The sequence below is a fragment of the Pseudophryne corroboree genome, chromosome 4 (assembly GCF_028390025.1).
Source record: "Pseudophryne corroboree isolate aPseCor3 chromosome 4, aPseCor3.hap2, whole genome shotgun sequence".
In the NCBI taxonomy this organism is placed as follows: Eukaryota; Metazoa; Chordata; class Amphibia; order Anura; family Myobatrachidae; genus Pseudophryne; species Pseudophryne corroboree.
The window spans coordinates 91,682,353-91,704,915 of NC_086447.1; the positions used below are offsets into that span (position 1 = coordinate 91,682,353).

General features: G+C 31.7%; 24 non-coding genes across 24 annotated transcripts; all 24 read left to right on the plus strand.

The window, feature by feature from the left end:
- Positions 1-643: 643 nt before the first annotated feature.
- TRNAR-UCU (transfer RNA arginine (anticodon UCU)) lies at positions 644-729 on the plus strand. The gene is given in 2 exon segments: positions 644-680; positions 694-729. It is a non-coding gene; the product is annotated as a tRNA-Arg (tRNA).
- Positions 730-1,501: 772 nt separating this feature from the next.
- Positions 1,502-1,580, plus strand: TRNAT-UGU (transfer RNA threonine (anticodon UGU)). Its single transcript is given in 2 exon segments — positions 1,502-1,538; positions 1,545-1,580. It is a non-coding gene; the product is annotated as a tRNA-Thr (tRNA).
- Positions 1,581-2,376: 796 nt separating this feature from the next.
- On the plus strand, positions 2,377-2,462 carry TRNAR-UCU (transfer RNA arginine (anticodon UCU)). The gene is given in 2 exon segments: positions 2,377-2,413; positions 2,427-2,462. It is a non-coding gene; the product is annotated as a tRNA-Arg (tRNA).
- A 764-nt stretch (positions 2,463-3,226) lies between these two features.
- Positions 3,227-3,312, plus strand: TRNAR-UCU (transfer RNA arginine (anticodon UCU)). The gene is given in 2 exon segments: positions 3,227-3,263; positions 3,277-3,312. It is a non-coding gene; the product is annotated as a tRNA-Arg (tRNA).
- An 810-nt stretch (positions 3,313-4,122) lies between these two features.
- TRNAR-UCU (transfer RNA arginine (anticodon UCU)) lies at positions 4,123-4,208 on the plus strand. The gene is given in 2 exon segments: positions 4,123-4,159; positions 4,173-4,208. It is a non-coding gene; the product is annotated as a tRNA-Arg (tRNA).
- Positions 4,209-4,980: 772 nt separating this feature from the next.
- TRNAR-UCU (transfer RNA arginine (anticodon UCU)) lies at positions 4,981-5,066 on the plus strand. Its single transcript is given in 2 exon segments — positions 4,981-5,017; positions 5,031-5,066. It is a non-coding gene; the product is annotated as a tRNA-Arg (tRNA).
- A 1,424-nt stretch (positions 5,067-6,490) lies between these two features.
- Positions 6,491-6,576, plus strand: TRNAR-UCU (transfer RNA arginine (anticodon UCU)). The gene is given in 2 exon segments: positions 6,491-6,527; positions 6,541-6,576. It is a non-coding gene; the product is annotated as a tRNA-Arg (tRNA).
- An 805-nt stretch (positions 6,577-7,381) lies between these two features.
- Positions 7,382-7,467, plus strand: TRNAR-UCU (transfer RNA arginine (anticodon UCU)). Its single transcript is given in 2 exon segments — positions 7,382-7,418; positions 7,432-7,467. It is a non-coding gene; the product is annotated as a tRNA-Arg (tRNA).
- A 772-nt stretch (positions 7,468-8,239) lies between these two features.
- On the plus strand, positions 8,240-8,325 carry TRNAR-UCU (transfer RNA arginine (anticodon UCU)). Its single transcript is given in 2 exon segments — positions 8,240-8,276; positions 8,290-8,325. It is a non-coding gene; the product is annotated as a tRNA-Arg (tRNA).
- An 824-nt stretch (positions 8,326-9,149) lies between these two features.
- Positions 9,150-9,235, plus strand: TRNAR-UCU (transfer RNA arginine (anticodon UCU)). The gene is given in 2 exon segments: positions 9,150-9,186; positions 9,200-9,235. It is a non-coding gene; the product is annotated as a tRNA-Arg (tRNA).
- A 761-nt stretch (positions 9,236-9,996) lies between these two features.
- Positions 9,997-10,082, plus strand: TRNAR-UCU (transfer RNA arginine (anticodon UCU)). Its single transcript is given in 2 exon segments — positions 9,997-10,033; positions 10,047-10,082. It is a non-coding gene; the product is annotated as a tRNA-Arg (tRNA).
- A 796-nt stretch (positions 10,083-10,878) lies between these two features.
- Positions 10,879-10,964, plus strand: TRNAR-UCU (transfer RNA arginine (anticodon UCU)). The gene is given in 2 exon segments: positions 10,879-10,915; positions 10,929-10,964. It is a non-coding gene; the product is annotated as a tRNA-Arg (tRNA).
- A 772-nt stretch (positions 10,965-11,736) lies between these two features.
- Positions 11,737-11,822, plus strand: TRNAR-UCU (transfer RNA arginine (anticodon UCU)). Its single transcript is given in 2 exon segments — positions 11,737-11,773; positions 11,787-11,822. It is a non-coding gene; the product is annotated as a tRNA-Arg (tRNA).
- Positions 11,823-12,636: 814 nt separating this feature from the next.
- TRNAR-UCU (transfer RNA arginine (anticodon UCU)) lies at positions 12,637-12,722 on the plus strand. Its single transcript is given in 2 exon segments — positions 12,637-12,673; positions 12,687-12,722. It is a non-coding gene; the product is annotated as a tRNA-Arg (tRNA).
- Positions 12,723-13,494: 772 nt separating this feature from the next.
- TRNAR-UCU (transfer RNA arginine (anticodon UCU)) lies at positions 13,495-13,580 on the plus strand. Its single transcript is given in 2 exon segments — positions 13,495-13,531; positions 13,545-13,580. It is a non-coding gene; the product is annotated as a tRNA-Arg (tRNA).
- A 798-nt stretch (positions 13,581-14,378) lies between these two features.
- Positions 14,379-14,464, plus strand: TRNAR-UCU (transfer RNA arginine (anticodon UCU)). Its single transcript is given in 2 exon segments — positions 14,379-14,415; positions 14,429-14,464. It is a non-coding gene; the product is annotated as a tRNA-Arg (tRNA).
- A 761-nt stretch (positions 14,465-15,225) lies between these two features.
- TRNAR-UCU (transfer RNA arginine (anticodon UCU)) lies at positions 15,226-15,311 on the plus strand. Its single transcript is given in 2 exon segments — positions 15,226-15,262; positions 15,276-15,311. It is a non-coding gene; the product is annotated as a tRNA-Arg (tRNA).
- An 824-nt stretch (positions 15,312-16,135) lies between these two features.
- TRNAR-UCU (transfer RNA arginine (anticodon UCU)) lies at positions 16,136-16,221 on the plus strand. Its single transcript is given in 2 exon segments — positions 16,136-16,172; positions 16,186-16,221. It is a non-coding gene; the product is annotated as a tRNA-Arg (tRNA).
- Positions 16,222-16,993: 772 nt separating this feature from the next.
- TRNAR-UCU (transfer RNA arginine (anticodon UCU)) lies at positions 16,994-17,079 on the plus strand. Its single transcript is given in 2 exon segments — positions 16,994-17,030; positions 17,044-17,079. It is a non-coding gene; the product is annotated as a tRNA-Arg (tRNA).
- An 806-nt stretch (positions 17,080-17,885) lies between these two features.
- On the plus strand, positions 17,886-17,971 carry TRNAR-UCU (transfer RNA arginine (anticodon UCU)). The gene is given in 2 exon segments: positions 17,886-17,922; positions 17,936-17,971. It is a non-coding gene; the product is annotated as a tRNA-Arg (tRNA).
- Positions 17,972-18,732: 761 nt separating this feature from the next.
- TRNAR-UCU (transfer RNA arginine (anticodon UCU)) lies at positions 18,733-18,818 on the plus strand. The gene is given in 2 exon segments: positions 18,733-18,769; positions 18,783-18,818. It is a non-coding gene; the product is annotated as a tRNA-Arg (tRNA).
- Positions 18,819-19,624: 806 nt separating this feature from the next.
- Positions 19,625-19,710, plus strand: TRNAR-UCU (transfer RNA arginine (anticodon UCU)). The gene is given in 2 exon segments: positions 19,625-19,661; positions 19,675-19,710. It is a non-coding gene; the product is annotated as a tRNA-Arg (tRNA).
- A 772-nt stretch (positions 19,711-20,482) lies between these two features.
- Positions 20,483-20,568, plus strand: TRNAR-UCU (transfer RNA arginine (anticodon UCU)). Its single transcript is given in 2 exon segments — positions 20,483-20,519; positions 20,533-20,568. It is a non-coding gene; the product is annotated as a tRNA-Arg (tRNA).
- Positions 20,569-21,370: 802 nt separating this feature from the next.
- TRNAR-UCU (transfer RNA arginine (anticodon UCU)) lies at positions 21,371-21,456 on the plus strand. The gene is given in 2 exon segments: positions 21,371-21,407; positions 21,421-21,456. It is a non-coding gene; the product is annotated as a tRNA-Arg (tRNA).
- Positions 21,457-22,563: the final 1,107 nt, after the last annotated feature.

The following is a 22,563-nucleotide window of genomic DNA, read 5'->3' on the forward strand; positions in this document are numbered from 1 at the left end:
AAATCAATTTTCGATACTTTAAATCAATAACTGCTGATCAAAAATGCTTATTGTTATATTTAACCAGCAACCAAATTCCATGTTGAGTCTGCTCAGCTAGCTATGCAGACCTTGAAGGGTATCTACACTCAAAAAACATTAAATCCTTTTTACCTGTAATCCTTACATGGTTATCACATATTAGCTAAATAATTGCTTAAACCTGATATAGGACTTGCACTCGAAATCAGCAGCCGGAAAACTCAGACAGGGATGTTGCATTCAAGAGGAATGTTGGAAATATCTGACACAGGTTAGCAACACTATCAATATAGTATGAAATAAGATGAATATCTACACTGTTAAGCACTCTAAACATTAAATACATTTTAGAAAATATTTTGGTCTTTAGTTTGTATTGCAATAAACAGTTACTATTTCACACAGGGTGCAATTGTCCCCACATTTTTTTGCACCTCACACAATGAGGATGCTATTTCTGAAATCAGTATAAAATTTTGGCTCTTACTCTACAATACTCTGTATATACATCCTACTGAAAAAAGAAAGACATAATAGATTTGTTTCATCACAGATTGTAGCTTTTAAAAAATGAAAGTATTCTACAAGTTGTACTGTCGATACAAACACTTGCTGCTTCAGTGGCTCTGTGGCGCAATGGATAGCGCATTGGACTTCTAGTAGGTTGTAGTTATTCAAAGGTTGTGGGTTCGAGTCCCACCAGAGTCATTCTTTAGCTTCAAATGTAAACATTTAAAATGTACTTAAAATGATACATAACATAGACATTGTATATGGGAGACCTATACACTATATATACAAAGTAATTATAGGCTGTTGACATAAAAATCATTTAAATGTAAGACCAGTTACAAATCAATTTTAGATACTTTAAATCAATAACTGGTAATAAAAATGTGGATGGTTATTTTTAACCAGCAATGAAAATATTATGTTGAGTCTGCTCACGTAGGAATACAAAGCTTAAAGTGTATCTACAATACACTCAAAAATCATAAAAAATCCTTAGATGTGTATTACAAATAACCTACACAATTGCTAAAACCTGATATAGGACTTGCACTTGAAAACAGCAAGAGGAAGACTCAGACATAGCTGTTGCATTTGGGAGAAATGTTATAAATATCTGACACTCGATAGCCATGTAATTATTATAATATAAATTAATATAAATATCTATACTGGTAAAAATACAAAACCTATATAAATGTTACCAAAATGTTTCTATCTTCAGTTTCTTTGCAACAAACACTCAATCAGACATGGTGCAATTGTCCCCATATTGATTTGCACATCACACAAAGTGGGAGCTATTTCTGAAATCATTACAAAAATTGTACTCTCACTCTACGATACTCTCTTTACAGCATACTTAAAAAATAGAAAAATAAAAAGATTAGTTTCATCACAGATTGTGTCATTTAAAACATAAGAGTATTCAACACATTGTACTGTTGATACAAAAATATGATACATCAGTGGCTCTGTGGCGCAATGGATAGCGCATTGGACTTGTTGTAGTTATTCAAAGGTTGTGGGTTCGAGTCCCACCAGAGTCGTTCTTTAGTTTCAAATGCAAAGATTTAAAGTTTACTTACAATAATACATAACGTAGACATTGTATACAGGAGACTTATTTACTATATATATATATACAAAGTAATGATAGGCTGGTGACATAAAAATCTTTTCAATGTAAGATCACAAATTACAAATCAATTTTCGATACTTTAAATCAATAACTGCTGATCAAAAATGCTTATTGTTATATTTAACCAGCAACCAAATTCAATGTTGAGTCTGCTCAGCTAGCTATGCAGACCTTGAAGGGTATCTACACTCAAAAAACATTAAATCCTTTTTACCTGTAATCCTTACATGGTTATAACATATTAGCTAAATAATTGCTTAAACCTGATATAGGACTTGCACTCGAAATCAGCAGCCGGAAAACTCAGACAGGGATGTTGCATTCAAGAGGAATGTTGGAAATATCTGACACAGGTTAGCAACATTATCATTATAGTATGAAATAAGATGAATATCTACACTGTTAAGCACTCTAAACATTAAATACATTTTAGAAAATATTTTGGTCTTTAGTTTGTATTGCAATAAACAGTTACTATTTCACACAGGGTGCAATTGTCCCCACATTTTTTTGCACCTCACACAATGAGGATGCTATTTCTGAAATCAGTATAAAATTTTGGCTCTTACTCTACAATACTCTGTATATACATCCTACTGAAAAAAGAAAGACATAATAGATTTGTTTCATCACAGATTGTAGCTTTTAAAACATGAAAGTATTCTACAAGTTGTACTGTCGATACAAACACTTGCTGCTTCAGTGGCTCTGTGGCGCAATGGATAGCGCATTGGACTTCTAGTAGGTTGTAGTTATTCAAAGGTTGTGGGTTCGAGTCCCACCAGAGTCATTCTTTAGCTTCAAATGTAAACATTTAAAATGTACTTAAAATGATACATAACATAGACATTGTATATGGGAGACCTATATACTATATATACAAAGTAATTATAGGCTGTTGACATAAAAATCATTTAAATGTAAGACCAGTTACAAATCAATTTTAGATACTTTAAATCAATAACTGGTAATAAAAATGTGGATGGTTATTTTTAACCAGCAATGAAAATATTATGTTGAGTCTGCTCACGTAGGAATACAAAGCTTAAAGTGTATCTACAGTACACTCAAAAATCATAAAAAATCCTTAGATGGGTATTACAAATAACCTACACAATTGCTAAAACCTGATATAGGACTTGCACTTGAAAACAGCAAGAGGAAGACTCAGACATAGCTGTTGCATTTGGGAGAAATGTTATAAATATCTGACACTCGATAGCCATGTAATTATTATAATATAAATTAATATAAATATCTATACTGGTAAAAATACAAAACCTATATAAATGTTACCAAAATGTTTCTATCTTCAGTTTCTTTGCAACAAACACTCAATCAGACATGGTGCAATTGTCCCCATATTGATTTGCACCTCACACAAAGTGGGAGCTATTTCTGAAATCATTACAAAAATTTTACTCTCACTCTACGATACTCTCTTTACAGCATACTTGAAAAATAAAAAGATTAGTTTCATCACAGATTGTGTCATTTAAAACATAAGAGTACTCAACACATTGTACTGTTGATACAAAAATATGATACATCAGTGGCTCTGTGGCGCAATGGATAGCGCATTGGACTTCTAGTAGGTTGTAGTTATTCAAAGGTTGTGGGTTCGAGTCCCACCAGAGTAGTTCTTTAGTTTCAAATGCAAAGATTTAAAGTTTACTTACAATAATACATAACGTAGACATTGTATACAGGAGACTTATTTACTATATATATATATATATATATATATATACAAAGTAATGATAGGCTGGTGACATAAAAATCTTTTCAATGTAAGATCACAAATTACAAATCAATTTTCGATACTTTAAATCAATAACTGCTGATCAAAAATGCTTATTGTTATATTTAACCAGCAACCAAATTCAATGTTGAGTCTGCTCAGCTAGCTATGCAGACCTTGAAGGGTATCTACACTCAAAAAACATTAAATCCTTTTTACCTGTAATCCTTACATGGTTATAACATATTAGCTAAATAATTGCTTAAACCTGATATAGGACTTGCACTCGAAATCAGCAGCCGGAAAACTCAGACAGGGATGTTGCATTCAAGAGGAATGTTGGAAATATCTGACACAGGTTAGCAACATTATCATTATAGTATGAAATAAGATGAATATCTACACTGTTAAGCACTCTAAATATTAAATACATTTTAGAAAATATTTTGGTCTTTAGATTGTATTGCAATAAACAGTTACTATTTCACACAGGGTGCAATTGTCCCCACATTTTTTTGCACCTCACACAATGAGGATGCTATTTCTGAAATCAGTATAAAATTTTGGCTCTTACTCTACAATACTCTGTATATACATCCTACTAAAAAAAGAAAGACATAATAGATTTGTTTCATCACAGATTGTAGCTTTTAAAACTTGAAAGTATTCTACAAGTTGTACTGTCGATACAAACGCTTGCTGCTTCAGTGGCTCTGTGGCGCAATGGATAGCGCATTGGACTTCTAGTAGGTTGTAGTTATTCAAAGGTTGTGGGTTCGAGTCCCACCAGAGTCATTCTTTAGCTTCAAATGCAAACATTTAAAATGTACTTAAAATGATACATAACATAGACATTGTATATGGGAGACCTATATACTATATATACAAAGTAATTATAGGCTGTTGACGTAAAAATCATTTTAATGTAAGACCAGTTACAAATCAATTTTAGATACTTTAAATCAATAACTGGTAATAAAAATGTGGATGGCTATTTTTAACCAGCAATGAAAATATTATGTTGAGTCTGCTCACGTAGGAATACAAAGCTTAAAGTGTATCTACAGTACACTCAAAAATCATAAAAAATCCTTAGATGTGTATTACAAATAACCTACACAATTGCTAAAACCTGATATAGGACTTGCACTTGAAAACAGCAAGAGGAAGACTCAGACATAGCTGTTGCATTTGGGAGAAATGTTATAAATATCTGACACTCGATAGCCATGTAATTATTATAATATAAATTAATATAAATATCTATACTGGTAAAAATACAAAACCTATATAAATGTTACCAAAATGTTTCTATCTTCAGTTTCTTTGCAACAAACACTCAATCAGACATGGTGCAATTGTCCCCATATTGATTTGCACCTCACACAAAGTGGGAGCTATTTCTGAAATCATTACAAAAATTTTACTCTCACTCTACGATACTCTCTTTACAGCATACTTAAAAAATAGAAAAATAAAAAGATTAGTTTCATCACAGATTGTGTCATTTAAAACATAAGAGTATTCAACACATTGTACTGTTGATACAAAAATATGATACATCAGTGGCTCTGTGGCGCAATGGATAGCGCATTGGACTTCTAGTAGGTTGTTGTTATTCAAAGGTTGTGGGTTCGAGTCCCACCAGAGTCGTTCTTTAGTTTCAAATGCAAAGATTTAAAGTTTACTTACAATAATACATAACGTAGACATTGTATACAGGAGACTTATTTACTATATATATATATATATATATATATATATATACAAAGTAATGATAGGCTGGTGACATAAAAATCTTTTCAATGTAAGATCACCAATTACAAATCAATTTTCGATACTTTAAATCAATTACTGCTGATCAAAAATGCTTATTGTTATATTTAACCAGCAACCAAATTCAATGTTGAGTCTGCTCAGCTAGCTATGCAGACCTTGAAGGGTATCTACACTCAAAAAAACATTAAATCCTTTTTACCTGTAATCCTTACATGGTTATCACATATTAGCTAAATAATTGCTTAAACCTGATATAGGACTTGCACTCGAAATCAGCAGCCGGAAAACTCAGACAGGGATGTTGCATTCAAGAGGAATGTTGGAAATATCTGACACAGGTTAGCAACATTATCATTATAGTATGAAATAAGATGAATATCTACACTGTTAAGCACTCTAAACATTAAATACATTTTAGAAAATATTTTGGTCTTTAGTTTGTATTGCAATAAACAGTTACTATTTCACACAGGGTGCAATTGTCCCCACATTTTTTTGCACCTCACACAATGAGTTCGAGTCCCACCAGAGTCATTCTTTAGCTTCAAATGTAAACATTTAAAATGTACTTAAAATGATACATAACATAGACATTGTATATGGGAGATCTATACACTATATATACAAAGTAATTATAGGCTGTTGACATAAAAATCATTTAAATGTAAGACCAGTTACAAATCAATTTTAGATACTTTAAATCAATAACTGGTAATAAAAATGTGGATGGTTATTTTTAACCAGCAATGAAAATATTATGTTGAGTCTGCTCACGTAGGAATACAAAGCTTAAAGTGTATCTACAGTACACTCAAAAATCATAAAAAATCCTTAGATGGGTATTACAAATAACCTACACAATTGCTAAAACCTGATATAGGACTTGCACTTGAAAACAGCAAGAGGAAGACTCAGACATAGCTGTTGCATTTGGGAGAAATGTTATAAATATCTGACACTCGATAGCCATGTAATTATTATAATATAAATTAATATAAATATCTATACTGGTAAAAATACAAAACCTATATAAATGTTACCAAAATGTTTCTATCTTCAGTTTCTTTGCAACAAACACTCAATCAGACATGGTGCAATTGTCCCCATATTGATTTGCACCTCACACAAAGTGGGAGCTATTTCTGAAATCATTACAAAAATTTTACTCTCACTCTACGATACTCTCTTTACAGCATACTTGAAAAATAAAAAGATTAGTTTCATCACAGATTGTGTCATTTAAAACATAAGAGTATTCAACACATTGTACTGTTGATACAAAAATATGATACATCAGTGGCTCTGTGGCGCAATGGATAGCGCATTGGACTTCTAGTAGGTTGTTGTTATTCAAAGGTTGTGGGTTCGAGTCCCACCAGAGTCGTTCTTTAGTTTCAAATGCAAAGATTTAAAGTTTACTTACAATAATACATAACGTAGACATTGTATACAGGAGACTTATTTACTATATATATATATATATATATACAAAGTAATGATAGGCTGGTGACATAAAAATCTTTTCAATGTAAGATCACCAATTACAAATCAATTTTCGATACTTTAAATCAATAACTGCTGATCAAAAATGCTTATTGTTATATTTAACCAGCAACCAAATTCAATGTTGAGTCTGCTCAGCTAGCTATGCAGACCTTGAAGGGTATCTACACTCAAAAAAACATTAAATCCTTTTTACCTGTAATCCTTACATGGTTATCACATATTAGCTAAATAATTGCTTAAACCTGATATAGGACTTGCACTCGAAATCAGCAGCCGGAAAACTCAGACAGGGATGTTGCATTCAAGAGGAATGTTGGAAATATCTGACACAGGTTAGCAACATTATCATTATAGTATGAAATAAGATGAATATCTACACTGTTAAGCACTCTAAACATTAAATACATTTTAGAAAATATTTTGGTCTTTAGTTTGTATTGCAATAAACAGTTACTATTTCACACAGGGTGCAATTGTCCCCACATTTTTTTGCACCTCACACAATGAGGATGCTATTTCTGAAATCAGTATAAAATTTTGGCTCTTACTCTACAATACTCTGTATATACATCCTACTGAAAAAAGAAAGACATAATAGATTTGTTTCATCACAGATTGTAGCTTTTAAAACATGAAAGTATTCTACAAGTTGTACTGTCGATACAAAAACTTGCTGCTTCAGTGGCTCTGTGGCGCAATGGATAGCGCATTGGACTTCTAGTAGGTTGTAGTTATTCAAAGGTTGTGGGTTCGAGTCCCACCAGAGTCATTCTTTAGCTTCAAATGTAAACATTTAAAATGTACTTAAAATGATACATAACATAGACATTGTATATGGGAGACCTATACACTATATATACAAAGTAATTATAGGCTGTTGACATAAAAATCATTTAAATGTAAGACCAGTTACAAATCAATTTTCGATACTTTAAATCAATAACTGGTAAAAAAAATGTGGATGGTTATTTTTAACCAGCAATGAAAATATTATGTTGAGTCTGCTCACGTAGGAATACAAAGCTTAAAGTGTATCTACAGTACACTCAAAAATCATAAAAAATCCTTAGATGGGTATTACAAATAACCTACACAATTGCTAAAACCTGATATAGGACTTGCACTTGAAAACAGCAAGAGGAAGACTCAGACATAGCTGTTGCATTTGGGAGAAATGTTATAAATATCTGACACTCGATAGCCATGTAAGTATTATAATATAAATTAATATAAATATCTATACTGGTAAAAATACAAAACCTATATAAATGTTACCAAAATGTTTCTATCTTTAGTTTCTTTGCAACAAACACTCAATCAGACATGGTGCAATTGTCCCCATATTGATTTGCACCTCACACAAAGTGGGAGCTATTTCTGAAATCATTACAAAAATGTTACTCTCACTCTACGATACTCTCTTTACAGCATACTTAAAAAATAGAAAAATAAAAAGATTAGTTTCATCACAGATTGTGTCATTTAAAACATAAGAGTATTCAACACATTGTACTGTTGATACAAAAATATGATACATCAGTGGCTCTGTGGCGCAATGGATAGCGCATTGGACTTCTAGTAGGTTGTAGTTATTCAAAGGTTGTGGGTTCGAATCCCACCAGAGTCGTTCTTTATTTTCAAATGCAAAGATTTAAATTTTACTTACAATAATACATAACGTAGACATTGTATACAGGAGACTTATTTACTATATATATATATATATATATATATATATATATATATATATACAAAGTAATGATAGGCTGGTGACATAAAAATCTTTTCAATGTAAGATCACCAATTACAAATCAATTTTCGATACTTTAAATCAATAACTGCTGATCAAAAATGCTTATTGTTATATTTAACCAGCAACCAAATTCAATGTTGAGTCTGCTCAGCTAGCTATGCAGACCTTGAAGGGTATCTACACTCAAAAAACATTAAATCCTTTTTACCTGTAATCCTTACATGGTTATCACATATTAGCTAAATAATTGCTTAAACCTGATATAGGACTTGCACTCGAAATCAGCAGCCGGAAAACTCAGACAGGGATGTTTCATTCAAGAGGAATGTTGGAAATATCTGACACAGGTTAGCAACATTATCATTATAGTATGAAATAAGATGAATATCTACACTGTTAAGCACTCTAAACATTAAATACATTTTAGAAAATATTTTGGTCTTTAGTTTGTATTGCAATAAACAGTTACTATTTCACACAGGGTGCAATTGTCCCCACATTTTTTTGCACCTCACACAATGAGGATGCTATTTCTGAAATCAGTATAAAATTTTGGCTCTTACTCTACAATACTCTGTATATACATCCTACTGAAAAAAGAAAGACATAATAGATTTGTTTCATCACAGATTGTAGCTTTTAAAACATAAAAGTATTCTACAAGTTGTACTGTCGATACAAACACTTGCTGCTTCAGTGGCTCTGTGGCGCAATGGATAGCGCATTGGACTTCTAGTAGGTTGTAGTTATTCAAAGGTTGTGGGTTCGAGTCCCACCAGAGTCATTCTTCAGCTTCAAATGTAAACATTTAAAATGATACATAACATAGACATTGTATATGGGAGACCTATACACTATATATACAAAGTAATTATAGGCTGTTGACATAAAAATCATTTAAATGTAAGACCAGTTACAAATCAATTTTAGATACTTTAAATCAATAACTGGTAATAAAAATGTGGATGGTTATTTTTAACCAGCAATGAAAATATTATGTTGAGTCTGCTCACGTAGGAATACAAAGCTTAAAGTGTATCTACAGTACACTCAAAAATCATAAAAAATCCTTAGATGGGTATTACAAATAACCTACACAATTGCTAAAACCTGATATAGGACTTGCACTTGAAAACAGCAAGAGGAAGACTCAGACATAGCTGTTGCATTTGGGAGAAATGTTATAAATATCTGACACTCGATAGCCATGTAATTATTATAATATAAATTAATATAAATATCTATACTGGTAAAAATACAAAACCTATATAAATGTTACCAAAATGTTTCTATCTTCAGTTTCTTTGCAACAAACACTCAATCAGACATGGTGCAATTGTCCCCATATTGATTTGCACCTCACACAAAGTGGGAGCTATTTCTGAAATCATTACAAAAATTTTACTCTCACTCTACGATACTCTCTTTACAGCATACTTAAAAAATAGAAAAATAAAAAGATTAGTTTCATCACAGATTGTGTCATTTAAAACATAAGAGTATTCAACACATTGTACTGTTGATACAAAACTATGATACATCAGTGGCTCTGTGGCGCAATGGATAGCGCATTGGACTTCTAGTAGGTTGTAGTTATTCAAAGGTTGTGGGTTCGAGTCCCACCAGAGTCGTTCTTTAGTTTCAAATGCAAAGATTTAAAGTTTTCTTACAATAATACATAACGTAGACATTGTATACAGGAGACTTATTTACCATATATATATATATACAAAGTAATGATAGGCTGGTGACATAAAAATCTTTTCAATGTAAGATCACCAATTACAAATCAATTTTCGATACTTTAAATCAATAACTGTTGATCAAAAATGCTTATTGTTATATTTAACCAGCAACCAAATTCAATGTTGAGTCTGCTCAGCTAGCTATGCAGACCTTGAAGGGTATCTACACTCAAAAAACATTAAATCCTTTTTACCTGTAATCCTTACATGGTTATCACATATTAGCTAAATAATTGCTTAAACCTGATATAGGACTTGCACTCGAAATCAGCAGCCGGAAAACTCAGACAGGGATGTTGCATTCAAGAGGAATGTTGGAAATATCTGACACAGGTTAGCAGCATTATCATTATAGTATGAAATAAGATGAATATCTACACTGTTAAGCACTCTAAACATTAAATACATTTTAGAAAATATTTTGGTCTTTAGTTTGTATTGCAATAAAGTTACTATTTCACACAGGGTGCAATTGTCCCCACATTTTTTTGCACCTCACACAATGAGGATGCTATTTCTGAAATCAGTATAAAATTTTGGCTCTTACTCTACAATACTCTGTATATACATCCTACTGAAAACAGAAAGACATAATAGATTTGTTTCATCACAGATTGTAGCTTTTAAAACATGAAAGTATTCTACAAGTTGTACTGTCGATACAAACACTTGCTGCTTCAGTGGCTCTGTGGCGCAATGGATAGCGCATTGGACTTCTAGTAGGTTGTAGTTATTCAAAGGTTGTGGGTTCGAGTCCCACCAGAGTCATTCTTTAGTTTCAAATGTAAACATTTAAAATGTACTTAAAATGATACATAACATAGACATTGTATATGGGAGACCTATACACTATATATACAAAGTAATTATAGGCTGTTGACATAAAAATCATTTAAATGTAAGACCAGTTACAAATCAATTTTAGATACTTTAAATCAATAACTGGTAATAAAAATGTGGATGGTTATTTTTAACCAGCAATCAAAATATTATGTTGAGTCTGCTCACGTAGGAATACAAAGCTTAAAGTGTATCTACAGTACACTCAAAAATCATAAAAAATCCTTAGATGGGTATTACAAATAACCTACACAATTGCTAAAACCTGATATAGGACTTGCACTTGAAAACAGCAAGAGGAAGACTCAGACATAGCTGTTGCATTTGGGAGAAATGTTATAAATATCTGACACTCGATAGCCATGTAATTATTATAATATAAATTAATATAAATATCTATACTGGTAAAAATACAAAACCTATATAAATGTTACCAAAATGTTTCTATCTTCAGTTTCTTTGCAACAAACACTCAATCAGACATGGTGCAATTGTCCCCATATTGATTTGCACCTCACACAAAGTGGGAGCTATTTCTGAAATAATTACAAAAAATTTACTCTCACTCTACGATACTCTCTTTACAGCATACTTAAAAAATAGAAAAATAAAAAGATTAGTTTCATCACAGATTGTGTCATTTAAAACATAAGAGTATTCAACACATTGTACTGTTGATACAAAAATATGATACATCAGTGGCTCTGTGGCGCAATGGATAGCGCATTGGACTTCTAGTAGGTTGTAGTTATTCAAAGGTTGTGGGTTCGAGTCCCACCAGAGTCGTTCTTTAGTTTCAAATGCAAAGATTTAAAGTTTACTTACAATAATACATAACGTAGACATTGTATACAGGAGACTTATTTACTATATATATATATATGTATATATATATATATACAAAGTAATGATAGGCTGGTGAAATAAAAATCTTTTCAATGTAAGATCACAAATTACAAATCAATTTTCGATACTTTAAATCAATAACTGCTGATCAAAAATGCTTATTGTTATATTTAACCAGCAACCAAATTCAATGTTGAGTCTGCTCAGCTAGCTATGCAGACCTTGAAGGGTATCTACACTCAAAAAACATTAAATCCTTTTTACCTGTAATCCTTACATGGTTATAACATATTAGCTAAATAATTGCTTAAACCTGATATAGGACTTGCACTCGAAATCAGCAGCCGGAAAACTCAGACAGGGATGTTGCATTCAAGAGGAATGTTGGAAATATCTGACACAGGTTAGCAACATTATCATTATAGTATGAAATAAGATGAATATCTACACTGTTAAGCACTCTAAACATTAAATACATTTTAGAAAATATTTTGGTCTTTAGTTTGTATTGCAATAAACAGTTACTATTTCACACAGGGTGCAATTGTCCCCACATTTTTTTGCACCTCACACAATGAGGATGCTATTTCTGAAATCAGTATAAAATTTAGGCTCTTACTCTACAATACTCTGTATATACATCCTACTAAAAAAAGAAAGACATAATAGATTTGTTTCATCACAGATTGTAGCTTTTAAAACTTGAAAGTATTCTACAAGTTGTACTGTCGATACAAACGCTTGCTGCTTCAGTGGCTCTGTGGCGCAATGGATAGCGCATTGGACTTCTCGTAGGTTGTAGTTATTCAAAGGTTGTGGGTTCGAGTCCCACCAGAGTCATTCTTTAGCTTCAAATGCAAACATTTAAAATTTACTTAAAATGATACATAACATAGACATTGTATATGGGAGACCTATATACTATATATACAAAGTAATTATAGGCTGTTGACGTAAACATCATTTAAATGTAAGACCAGTTACAAATCAATTTTAGATACTTTAAATCAATAACTGGTAATAAAAATGTGGATGGTTATTTTTAACCAGCAATGAAAATATTATGTTGAGTCTGCTCACGTAGGAATACAAAGCTTAAAGTGTATCTACAGTACACTCAAAAATCATAAAAAATCCTTAGATGTGTATTACAAATAACCTACACAATTGCTAAAACCTGATATAGGACTTGCACTTGAAAACAGCAAGAGGAAGACTCAGACATAGCTGTTGCATTTGGGAGAAATGTTATAAATATCTGACACTCGATAGCCATGTAATTATTATAATATAAATTAATATAAATATCTATACTGGTAAAAATACAAAACCTATATAAATGTTACCAAAATGTTTCTATCTTCAGTTTCTTTGCAACAAACACTCAATCAGACATGGTGCAATTGTCCCCATATTGATTTGCACCTCACACAAAGTGGGAGCTATTTCTGAAATCATTACAAAAATTTTACTCTCACTCTACGATACTCTCTTTACAGCATACTTAAAAAATAGAAAAATAAAAAGATTAGTTTCATCACAGATTGTGTCATTTAAAACATAAGAGTATTCAACACATTGTACTGTTGATACAAAAATATGATACATCAGTGGCTCTGTGGCACAATGGATAGCGCATTGGACTTCTAGTAGGTTGTAGTTATTCAAAGGTTGTGGGTTCGAGTCCCACCAGAGTCGTTCTTTAGTTTCAAATGCAAAGATTTAAAGTTTACTTACAATAATACATAACGTAGACATTGTATACAGGAGACTTATTTACTATATATATATATATACAAAGTAATGATAGGCTGGTGACATAAAAATCTTTTCAATGTAAGATCACCAATTACAAATCAATTTTCGATACTTTAAATCAATAACTGCTGATCAAAAATGCTTATTGTTATATTTAACCAGCAACCAAATTCAATGTTGAGTCTGCTCAGCTAGCTATGCAGACCTTGAAGGGTATCTACACTCAAAAAACATTAAATCCTTTTTACCTGTAATCCTTACATGGTTATCACATATTAGCTAAATAATTGCTTAAACCTGATATAGGACTTGCACTCGAAATCAGCAGCCGGAAAACTCAGACAGGGATGTTGCATTCAAGAGGAATGTTGGAAATATCTGACACAGGTTAGCAACATTATCATTATAGTATGAAATAAGATGAATATCTACACTGTTAAGCACTCTAAACATTAAATACATTTTAGAAAATATTTTGGTCTTTAGTTTGTATTGCAATAAACAGTTACTATTTCACACAGGGTGCAATTGTCCCCACATTTTTTTGCACCTCACACAATGAGGATGCTATTTCTGAAATCAGTATAAAATTTTGGCTCTTACTCTACAATACTCTGTATATACATCCTACTGAAAAAAGAAAGACATAATAGATTTGTTTCATCACAGATTGTAGCTTTTAAAACATGAAAGTATTCTACAAGTTGTACTGTCGATACAAACACTTGCTGCTTCAGTGGCTCTGTGGCGCAATGGATAGCGCATTGGACTTCTAGTAGGTTGTAGTTATTCAAAGGTTGTGGGTTCGAGTCCCACCAGAGTCATTCTTCAGCTTCAAATGTAAACATTTAAAATGATACATAACATAGACATTGTATATGGGAGATCTATACACTATATATACAAAGTAATTATAGGCTGTTGACATAAAAATCATTTAAATGTAAGACCAGTTACAAATCAATTTTAGATACTTCAAATCAATAACTGGTAATAAAAATGTGGATGGTTATTTTTAACCAGCAATCAAAATATTATGTTGAGTCTGCTCACGTAGGAATACAAAGCTTAAAGTGTATCTACAGTACACTCAAAAATCATAAAAAATCCTTAGATGGGTATTACAAATAACCTACACAATTGCTAAAACCTGATATAGGACTTGCACTTGAAAACAGCAAGAGGAAGACTCAGACATAGCTGTTGCATTTGGGAGAAATGTTATAAATATCTGACACTCGATAGCCATGTAATTATTATAATATAAATTAATATAAATATCTATACTGGTAAAAATACAAAACCTATATAAATGTTACCAAAATGTTTCTATCTTCAGTTTCTTTGCAACAAACACTCAATCAGACATGGTGCAATTGTCCCCATATTGATTTGCACCTCACACAAAGTGGGAGCTATTTCTGAAATAATTACAAAAATTTTACTCTCACTCTATGATACTCTCTTTACAGCATACTTAAAAAATAGAAAAATAAAAAGATTAGTTTCATCACAGATTGTGTCATTTAAAACATAAGAGTGTTCAACACATTGTACTGTTGATACAAAAATATGCTACATCAGTGGCTCTGTGGCGCAATGGATAGCGCATTGGACTTCTAGTAGGTTGTAGTTATTCAAAGGTTGTGGGTTCGAGTCCCACCAGAGTCGTTCTTTAGTTTCAAATGCAAAGATTTAAAGTTTACTTACAATAATACATAACGTAGACATTGTATACAGGAGACTTATTTACTATATATATATATATATATATATGTATATATATATATATATACAAAGTAATGATAGGCTGGTGAAATAAAAATCTTTTCAATGTAAGATCACAAATTACAAATCAATTTTCGATACTTTAAATCAATAACTGCTGATCAAAAATGCTTATTGTTATATTTAACCAGCAACCAAATTCAATGTTGAGTCTGCTCAGCTAGCTATGCAGACCTTGAAGGGTATCTACACTCAAAAAACATAAAATCCTTTTTACCTGTAATCCTTACATGGTTATAACATATTAGCTAAATAATTGCTTAAACCTGATATAGGACTTGCACTCGAAATCAGCAGCCGGAAAACTCAGACAGGGATGTTGCATTCAAGAGGAATGTTGGAAATATCTGACACAGGTTAGCAACATTATCATTATAGTATGAAATAAGATGAATATCTACACTGTTAAGCACTCTAAATATTAAATACATTTTAGAAAATATTTTGGTCTTTAGTTTGTATTGCAATAAACAGTTACTATTTCACACAGGGTGCAATTGTCCCCACATTTTTTTGCACCTCACACAATGAGGATGCTATTTCTGAAATCAGTATAAAATTTAGGCTCTTACTCTACAATACTCTGTATATACATCCTACTAAAAAAAGAAAGACATAATAGATTTGTTTCATCACAGATTGTAGCTTTTAAAACTTGAAAGTATTCTACAAGTTGTACTGTCGATACAAACGCTTGCTGCTTCAGTGGCTCTGTGGCGCAATGGATAGCGCATTGGACTTCTCATAGGTTGTAGTTATTCAAAGGTTGTGGGTTCGAGTCCCACCAGAGTCATTCTTTAGCTTCAAATGCAAACATTTAAAATTTACTTAAAATGATACATAACATAGACATTGTATATGGGAGACCTATATACTATATATACAAAGTAATTATAGGCTGTTGACGTAAAAATCATTTAAATGTAAGACCAGTTACAAATCAATTTTAGATACTTTAAATCAATAACTGGTAATAAAAATGTGGATGGCTATTTTTAACCAGCAATGAAAATATTATGTTGAGTCTGCTCACGTAGGAATACAAAGCTTAAAGTGTATCTACAGTACACTCAAAAATCATAAAAAATCCTTAGATGTGTATTACAAATAACCTACACAATTGCTAAAACCTGATATAGGACTTGCACTTGAAAACAGCAAGAGGAAGACTCAGACATAGCTGTTGCATTTGGGAGAAATGTTATAAATATCTGACACTCGATAGCCATGTAATTATTATAATATAAATTAATATAAATATCTATACTGGTAAAAATACAAAACCTATATAAATGTTACCAAAATGTTTCTATCTTCAGTTTCTTTGCAACAAACACTCAATCAGACATGGTGCAATTGTCCCCATATTGATTTGCACCTCACACAAAGTGGGAGCTATTTCTGAAATCATTACAAAAATTTTACTCTCACTCTACGATACTCTCTTTACAGCATACTTAAAAAATAGAAAAATAAAAAGATTAGTTTCATCACAGATTGTGTCATTTAAAACATAAGAGTATTCAACACATTGTACTGTTGATACAAAAATATGATACATCAGTGGCTCTGTGGCGCAATGGATAGCGCATTGGACTTCTAGTAGGTTGTAGTTATTCAAAGGTTGTGGGTTCGAGTCCCACCAGAGTCGTTCTTTAGTTTCAAATGCAAAGATTTAAAGTTTACTTACAATAATACATAACGTAGACATTGTATACAGGAGACTTATTTACTATATATATATATATATATATATACAAAGTAATGATAGGCTGGTGACATAAAAATCTTTTCAATGTAAGATCACCAATTACAAATCAATTTTCGATACTTTAAATCAATAACTGCTGATCAAAAATGCTTATTGTTATATTTAACCAGCAACCAAATTCAATGTTGAGTCTGCTCAGCTAGCTATGCAGACCTTGAAGGGTATCTACACTCAAAAAACATTAAATCCTTTTTACCTGTAATCCTTACATGGTTATCACATATTAGCTAAATAATTGCTTAAACCTGATATAGGACTTGCACTCGAAATCAGCAGCCGGAAAACTCAGACAGGGATGTTGCATTCAAGAGGAATGTTGGAAATATCTGACACAGGTTAGCAACATTATCATTATAGTATGAAATAAGATGAATATCTACACTGTTAAGCACTCTAAACATTAAATACATTTTAGAAAATATTTTTGTCTTTAGTTTGTATTGCAATAAACAGTTACTATTTCACAAAGGGTGCAATTGTCCCCACATTTTTTTGCATCTCACACAATGAGGATGCTATTCCTGAAATCAGTATAAAATTTTGGCTCTTACTCTACAATACTCTGTATATACATCCTACTGAAAAAAGAAAGACATAATAGATTTGTTTCATCACAGATTGTAGCTTTTAAAACATGAAAGTATTCTACAAGTTGTACTGTCGATACAAACACTTGCTGCTTCAGTGGCTCTGTGGCGCAATGGATAGCGCATTGGACTTCTAGTAGGTTGTAGTTATTCAAAGGTTGTGGGTTCGAGTCCCACCAGAGTCATTCTTTAGCTTCAAATGTAAACATTTAAAATGATACATAACATAGACATTGTATATGGGAGACCTATACACTATATATACAAAGTAATTATAGGCTGTTGACATAAACATCATTTAAATGTAAGACCAGTTACAAATCAATTTTAGATACTTTAAATCAATAACTGGTAATAAAAATGTGGATAGTTATTTTTAACCAGCAATGAAAATATTATGTTGAGTCTGCTCACGTAGGAATACAAAGCTTAAAGTGTATCTACAGTACACTCAAAAATCATAAAAAATCCTTAGATGGGTATTACAAATAACCTACACAATTGCTAAAACCTGATATAGGACTTGCACTTGAAATCAGCAAGAGGAAGATTCAGACATAGCTGTTGCATTTGGGAGAAATGTTATAAATATCTGACACTCGATAGCCATGTAATTATTATAATATAAATTAATATAAATATCTATACTGGTAAAAATACAAAACCTATATAAATGTTACCAAAATGTTTCTATCTTCAGTTTCTTTGCAACAAACACTCAATCAGACATGGTGCAATTGTCCCCATATTGATTTGCACCTCACACAAAGTGGGAGCTATTTCTGAAATCATTACAAAAATTTTACTCTCACTCTACGATACTCTCTTTACAGCATACTTAAAAAATAGAAAAATAAAAAGATTAGTTTCATCACAGATTGTGTCATTTAAAACATAAGAGTATTCAACACATTGTACTGTTGATACAAAAATATGATACATCAGTGGCTCTGTGGCGCAATGGATAGCGCATTGGACTTCTAGTAGGTTGTAGTTATTCAAAGGTTGTGGGTTCGAGTCCCACCAGAGTCGTTCTTTAGTTTCAAATGCAAAGATTTAAAGTTTACTTACAATAATACATAACGTAGACATTGTATACAGGAGACTTATTTACTATATATATATATATATATATATATACAAAGTAATCATAGGCTGGTGACATAAAAATCTTTTCAATGTAAGATCACCAATTACAAATCAATTTTCGATACTTTAAATCAATAACTGCTGATCAAAAATGCTTATTGTTATATTTAACCAGCAACCAAATTCAATGTTGAGTCTGCTCAGCTAGCTATGCAGACCTTGAAGGGTATCTACACTCAAAAAACATTAAATCCTTTTTACCTGTAATCCTTACATGGTTATCACATATTAGCTAAATAATTGCTTAAACCTGATATAGGACTTGCACTCGAAATCAGCAGCCGGAAAACTCAGACAGGGATGTTGCATTCAAGAGGAATGTTGGAAATATCTGACACAGGTTAGCAACATTATCATTATAGTATGAAATAAGATGAATATCTACACTGTTAAGCACTCTAAACATTAAATACATTTTAGAAAATATTATGGTCTTTAGTTTGTATTGCAATAAAGTTACTATTTCACACAGGGTGCAATTGTCCCCACATTTTTTTGCACCTCACACAATGAGGATGCTATTTCTGAAATCAGTATAAAATTTTGGCTCTTACTCTACAATACTCTGTATATACATCCTACTGAAAAAAGAAAGACATAATAGATTTGTTTCATCACAGATTGTAGCTTTTAAAACATGAAAGTTTTCTACAAGTTGTACTGTCGATACAAACACTTGCTGCTTCAGTGGCTCTGTGGCGCAATGGATAGAGCATTGGACTTCTAGTAGGTTGTAGTTATTCAAAGGTTGTGGGTTTGAGTCCCACCAGAGTCATTCTTTAGCTTCAAATGTAAACATTTAAAATGTACTTAAAATGATACATAACATAGACATTGTATATGGGAGACCTATACACTATATATACAAAGTAATTATAGGCTGTTGACATAAAAATCATTTAAATGTAAGACCAGTTACAAATCAATTTTAGATACTTTAAATCAATAACTGGTAATAAAAATGTGGATGGTTATTTTTAACCAGCAATCAAAATATTATGTTGAGTCTGCTCACGTAGGAATACAAAGCTTAAAGTGTATCTACAGTACACTCAAAAATCATAAAAAATCCTTAGATGGGTATTACAAATAACCTACACAATTGCTAAAACCTGATATAGGACTTGCACTTGAAAACAGCAAGAGGAAGACTCAGACATAGCTGTTGCATTTGGGAGAAATGTTATAAATATCTGACACTCGATAGCCATGTAATTATTATAATATAAATTAATATAAATATCTATACTGGTAAAAATACAAAACCTATATAAATGTTACCAAAATGTTTCTATCTTCAGTTTCTTTGCAACAAACACTCAATCAGACATGGTGCAATTGTCCCCATATTGATTTGCACCTCACACAAAGTGGGAGCTATTTCTGAAATAATTACAAAAATTTTACTCTCACTCTACGATACTCTCTTTACAGCATACTTAAAAAATAGAAAAATAAAAAGATTAGTTTCATCACAGATTGTGTCATTTAAAACATAAGAGTATTCAACACATTGTACTGTTGATACAAAAATATGATACATCAGTGGCTCTGTGGCGCAATGGATAGCGCATTGGACTTCTAGTAGGTTGTAGTTATTCAAAGGTTGTGGGTTCGAGTCCCACCAGAGTCGTTCTTTAGTTTCAAATGCAAAGATTTAAAGTTTACTTACAATAATACATAACGTAGACATTGTATACAGGAGACTTATTTACTATATATATATATATATATACAAAGTAATGACAGGCTGGTGACATAAAAATCTTTTCAATGTAAGATCACCAATTACAAATCAATTTTCGATACTTTAAATCAATAACTGCTGATCAAAAATGCTTATTGTTATATTTAACCAGCAACCAAATTCAATGTTGAGTCTGCTCAGCTAGCTATGCAGACCTTGAAGGGTATCTACACTCAAAAAACATTAAATCCTTTTTACCTGTAATCCTTACATGGTTATCGCATATTAGCTAAATAATTGCTTAAACCTGATATAGGACTTGCACTCGAAATCAGCAGCCGGAAAACTCAGACATGGATGTTGCATTCAAGAGGAATGTTGGAAATATCTGACACAGGTTAGCAACATTATCATTATAGTATGAAATAAGATGAATATCTACACTGTTAAGCACTCTAAACATTAAATACATTTTAGAAAATATTTTGGTCTTTAGTTTGTATTGCAATAAACAGTTACTATTTCACACAGGGTGCAATTGTCCCCACATTTTTTTGCACCTCACACAATGAGGATGCTATTTCTGAAATCAGTATAAAATTTTGGCTCTTACTCTACAATACTCTGTATATACATCCTACTGAAAAAAGAAAGACATAATAGATGTGTTTCATCACAGATTGTAGCTTTTAAAACATGAAAGTATTCTACAAGTTGTACTGTCGATACAAACACTTGCTGCTTCAGTGGCTCTGTGGCGCAATGGATAGCGAATTGGACTTCTAGTAGGTTGTAGTTATTCAAAGGTTGTGGGTTCGAGTCCCACCAGAGTCATTCTTTAGCTTCAAATGTAAACATTTAAAATGTACTTAAAATGATACATAACATAGACATTGTATATGGGAGACCTATACACTATATATACAAAGTAATTATAGGCTGTTGACATAAAAATCATTTAAATGTAAGACCAGTTACAAATCAATTTTAGATACTTTAAATCAATAACTGGTAATAAAAATGTGGATGGTTATTTTTAACCAGCAATGAAAATATTATGTTGAGTCTGCTCACGTAGGAATACAAAGCTTAAAGTGTATCTACAGTACACTCAAAAATCATAAAAAATCCTTAGATGGGTATTACAAATAACCTACACAATTGCTAAAACCTGATATAGGACTTGCACTTGAAAACAGCAAGAGGAAGACTCAGACATAGCTGTTGCATTTGGGAGAAATGTTATAAATATCTGACACTCGATAGCCATGTAATTTTTATAATATAAATTAATATAAATATCTATACTGGTAAAAATACAAAACCTATATAAATGTTACCAAAATGTTTCTATCTTCAGTTTCTTTGCAACAAACACTCAATCAGACATGGTGCAATTGTCCCCATATTGATTTGCACCTCACACAAAGTGGGAGCTATTTCAGAAATCATTACAAAAATTGTACTCTCACTCTACGATACTCTCTTTACAGCATACTTAAAAAATAGAAAAAATAAAAAGATTAGTTTCATCACAGATTGTGTCATTTAAAACATAAGAGTATTCAACACATTGTACTGTTGATACAAAAAAATGATACATCAGTGGCTCTGTGGCGGAATGGATAGCGCATTGGACTTCTAGTAGGTTGTAGTTATTCAAAGGTTGTGGGTTCGAGTCCCACCAGAGTAGTTCTTTAGTTTCAAATGCAAAGATTTAAAGTTTACTTACAATAATACATAACGTAGACATTGTATACAGGAGACTTATTTACTATATATATATATATATATATATATACAAAGTAATGATAGGCTATTGACATAAAAATCTTTTCAATGTAAGATCACAAATTACAAATCAATTTTCGATACTTTAAATCAATAACTGCTGATCAAAAATGCTTATTGTTATATTTAACCAGCAACCAAATTCAATGT